The sequence below is a fragment of the Cucumis melo genome, chromosome 1, assembly GCF_025177605.1.
Source record: "Cucumis melo cultivar AY chromosome 1, USDA_Cmelo_AY_1.0, whole genome shotgun sequence".
Classification (NCBI taxonomy): domain Eukaryota; kingdom Viridiplantae; phylum Streptophyta; class Magnoliopsida; order Cucurbitales; family Cucurbitaceae; genus Cucumis; species Cucumis melo.
Genome location: NC_066857.1, coordinates 19,686,611 through 19,691,569, shown reverse-complemented (window position 1 = coordinate 19,691,569; position 4,959 = coordinate 19,686,611). Strand labels below are relative to the sequence as shown.

Below are 4,959 nucleotides of genomic sequence, written 5' to 3'. Positions count from 1 at the left end.
GGTATATATTTATTTTTAATAAAGTTATATTATTGTTCAAGTACTACTAACAATTTCTGAAAAATATGTTTTTCCATTCTAAATTGTTGATGACATCTATCCTCTTGACCATTCAAGATCTCCATTACAAACTTGTAACCAATGTGAGAAGATGTCCTACAAGGCTCTTTGCAAACATGCATTATAAAATGATGCACTACAAGACCATATTCCAATTTTACTAATTGATCGAGTTCATATTCAATATTGCTTTCGTCGGAATGATCATTGCTATCAGTATTGTAATAATCAAATGACATCTGAAAAACATAAAGAAATTAAAAAAAGAAATTAGAAACCAAAGATCCTAACAATTTTGTAACGATAAAACATTCATAACAAAGGTAACACTCGAAAATGGTAATTGTCAAAATAATTAAAAGTCACACTATCCAAACAAACATTTCCTATATATCTAAGGTTGTCCAACTTTCTTTTGCTTCAACCATGCAACTTGGATATCGGACTCTTGTAGCACTACAAAAATTTCTCTGTTTTTTCTTTTTGTAAATATATCTACAACTTTCATGAAAAGCTCATCGCCTTTACAATTCCAGATATGTCTCGTAAGACATTCATCACTTAAAAAATACTGCAATTTGAAAGATCTCTTCTTCTATTATCTATTGATCCACACACACATTCCAACTAATTACAAAGTTTATTGGCAACATTACCTTTTGATCCTATTCTTTTTCTTTTTTTTTTCCCTTTCCCTTGAGTGTAATCCTCAGCAGTATGTATTGAATATTCCATATCATTATGCTTCGTATCTTCAAATGTATCATCATTTTCTCCTACATGTCTAGATGAATTGCACTCAGTACTTTGAGGTACAAATCCTAGAGATGATCCATATCCTCCACTATTGTAACTACTATATCTTTAAAAAGAATATCTAATTGGTCTGCATTTTGCAACCCTTTGCTCGAAATTTTATTGCCTCAAGCTTAACCTACAAGATATTGATTTAAGAAGTATTTAATTATAATTTTCATTTCTAATAAATAAACTATATAAATAAGTGATATACCTTTAAATTCTCTTCCAACCACTCATTTGGTGCATCAATAGTTTTTATCAATGAATCCCGATCCAAGCCTGTGTTGTTTCCAACCAAGTCTGTCCTTGTCAGCCAATCTTTTTTTAATACAACCCATTTATTTTTCATTTGTCTTTGATCATAGTTTCTTCCAATTTTCTCTCTAAATATTTTAATAACATTTTTTCATCTATCTTTACTTAAATTTCCATTTGGCCTATTCCCTTTCAATGTTTCATCAACACAAGCATGGATAAATGCATCAGTTGTAGTATCATCCTAAATTTCCTTGAATTGTTTTTTTTTTTCATCTCTATTTGTAGTTATATTTATGAACATCTACTGAAATAAAAAGGTGGGTTAAGTAACATGTTTTTCTATTTACTAGAACTTTAATAGAAAAAAAGCAGAGGAGACACCACAAAAATCAACAAATAAAGTTATCGACAGAAGAAAAAAATTATATACGTGAATTCATAACCAATGTATAACTACATATAAAAATTATAGCATTGATCTTATCGACTGAAGGAAAAAAAAGGAACTTAACAACAACAACAATTACAACGGATTGGAATAGAATATCAGTTATACAAAGCTAGAATTAGGGAGAAAAGGGGCAGCACATATGTGAAACCTTACTGAAAGTCAGATAGTTCAATTTCAGGGAAATATAGTACTAATAGTAAGGTCTTTACATAAAAAAAGAACCAAACCGTTGTTCTAATTGATACATACATATATGCATTTCATAGATAAAGTTAAAATTTATAAAGGAAAGCCCACCAAAAAGCAATGGAGTTGCATCAAACTTCTCAATTGAACATAAATGATTAAAAGAGTGTAAATATAAAAAGGGTAGGGTGAAGAGCTTGAAAAGAGGAAACAAATACTACAACATTCACTGCTACAAGTATTTCAGAACGTAACAAGACATTGTACCAAATCTTTTGAAATTGTAGGGTGTTACTTGAATCAATCAGTTAATAGGAAACTAACAACACGATGAATTATATAAACTAATAAAAAGGCTTGTCAATCATACATAAGTCAATATAATCAATAAAACTGCTCCTATCAATGTTAACCCAACAATTAATAATACCAACAGATAGAAGTCTCTTTTTCATCCTTGCTTTCAGAAAGAGGGATATGTATTCATACCATTATGAATATAAATCCATAATGTTTATAAATATAGATCAGGTCCTAATTAAAAAAGGAAAAAAAATCAGAAGGGGAAAAAAGCATCAAAGGTAATGAAAAGGAGGAACATAGTGGAAACCATACTTCTAGTTCTAAGCAATTCCAAGCATACTCCACCAAAGAGGAAAACAAATGAGAAATACAAGTACCATTAGAGGTGATGAAATTCTAAAGATTATGACAAAGGTGTGCCTGATCAACAAGAGACGAAAATAATAGTAAAGAAAATAAAATGCAAACAGCCCTAGCCCATATCCTCTTTCATAAATACAATTATCATAAAACTCAAATAAAAAATTAATCAAAAATAAAAACAAAATATCTTTGAGAAAAATGGGCCAAACATACTTTGTAAAGAATCCACTTGATAATTTGGTAGACAAATAACATCCAAATTATAAAAAAACTCAGATGTAAATTGAAATAGAAACTAGTTGCAAAAATCTAACCAACCCAGATGAACAACAACATTAATTAAAACAATCAAAAGAATATTAGCAATAATGAAATTCCTAATCCATTTCTCTAATAATAAAAAACTCGATGCAACTCATCCCAAGCAAAAAAAAACTAAAAACGATAACAAAATCAAAATAACATACACTAACCTCAAGCAGTTTAGTCACTCCACTCGAAAATGAGTGTAACCCAGAAAGAACCGACATTGAAACATCAAGAAAATGGCATGATTGAATAAAAAAATCACCAAATTGAAAAAAAATAGAAATTGGGTATGATTTGTAATGATCGAGATTGATGAGAAAGTAATCAGTTTCAACTAAAAGATCGTATTGGAATGACAGAAATAGAAAAATACCTGAGAAAGAGTGAGCATGAAAGTTTTTGGCTAGGGAGAAAAATGAGAGGAGGAGGGGTAGTAAGGATGAAAGTTTTTGGCTAGGGAGAAAAATGAGAGGAGGAGGGGTAGTAAGGAGGGCATTTTTGTAATTTCATTATAAGATGAAAAATTTTGCATTTTGCAGGCTAATTACTTAGAATTCATTTTCTAAAATAATGGTTTTTAATGATTTCTCAAAAATGAATTATTTTATAAACTAATTTTTTAAAAAATGCATTATGTGAACTTGCCAAACACTATAATTTTTTTCAAAATATTTTTTTTACAAATTTAAACACTTCGAAATCCCAACCAAACACACCCTAAGTGTTGTTGTAAGTGATCCTTATAAAACAAATATTTTTTTATAAATGATTTCATATCCTTTTAAATGAATTCATATTATTTATCACATTGTAATTTATGATCTTGACAAACAAACAAGTATCTTATGAAAGTTGTATAAATAATATTCTTTTGTAATCCTTTCGTCGATGTTGGTAGTATTATATCTATGTTATGTGTTGAAAGTGATATGTTGAGCTAATGCCTCTCATGTGATGTTCTTGTTGTGATGAGTAATGGTGACTGATCTATTATAAGACGCTGGTGGAAATTTCAAGTTTAATGTAAGACTTTAGGGAGTGTGAATCCTAGGTCTAGGTAGGTAAAACATAGGTGAAAGTGAATCCCAGGTCTAAGAGAGTAAGAGTTGTGTTCTTGAAATGCTAGATGCAAGCAACTGTGAATCCCAGATCTAAGCAAAAAATTATATTTAAAGATGCTGGGAAAGCAAATCTCAGGTCTATCGGGAGATGCGGGTGAAAGTAAATCCCAGGTCCAAGCGATGAGATGCTTATGGAAGCAAATCACAGGTCTGAGATGAGATTGTATGTTATGAGACGCTGGTGGAAATCACAGATAAATCGCGAGACGCTGGAGAGTGGTGATTGCTCTGATGGCTTGAATCGCGTGGAATTGTTTTAATTGACCTAGCTGTGTTTAATGTGATAAAGCTTGTGTTTATGAAGCTTAGTGTTGTTGTTATTGTCGTTGTCATTATTAATGAATATGTTGTTTTCCTAAAAAGGTTTTTCTAATCCTATAACTTAATAAGTCTTCGACTTACGTTTTAAGTTTTTTCTCCTCAGGTTGTCAGACTTTGAGGCTAAGGAATGGAGGTCAATAGAAGCCAAGTAAAGGAGGGAAAGGAGTGTTGTTATGCAAACTTGTGATACATCCAAGTCGTGTCATCCTTGTAAGGTGCTGATCGCCTAACCCAACATGATGAAGGCCTCGCAACTTAAGGGAGGATTATTCGATGAAAGATCTCTACACGGAGAAGGTTATGCTGTTAACAAACAAACAAGCTGAGCTACTTCACCATGAAAATCAATGATGTGACTCAGATGTCAGTAGGTCGACGATTGATCTGACACAGGCGCCCAATCTGAGGTAAGGATAAGGTAATGTCAGAAGCACGTTGCATTTTGAGATTGGGCCACTCCCCGTTGTCGGTTAGAGGAACTTGGGTCATTTGAAGCTGATTTTACCCTAAATTTGTTAAAAGAAGAAACTGGGAAGTGTCCAATGATTCAAGATGTGGAACAAGCTCATATTCGACAAAGATTCCAAGATGAGTAAGGGAGACTTTGGCTTAGAAAGCTAGTCGATTGTGTGTGAGTGGATCTTCCTTATAAAAGGTTTCGAAAATATATTATAAAATATGTTCGAATTCCTTAAATATTCTCTGAAACCATGAACCATATGATTTCATTATGTTTCTCTACCTTTAAAACATAAGTGATTTATAAACGATGAAGAAGTAGTTGTG

General features: G+C 31.6%; 1 long non-coding RNA gene across 1 annotated transcript; it reads right to left on the bottom strand.

Annotated features, from left to right (window-relative positions):
* Positions 1-280: 280 nt before the first annotated feature.
* LOC127149878 (uncharacterized) lies at positions 281-3,201 on the bottom strand. Its single transcript, XR_007821712.1, has 3 exons — positions 3,105-3,201; positions 1,073-1,140; positions 281-994 (listed from the first exon to the last, which is right to left on the bottom strand). It is a non-coding gene; the product is annotated as an uncharacterized LOC127149878 (long non-coding RNA).
* Between the last annotated feature and the right edge of the window lie 1,758 nt (positions 3,202-4,959).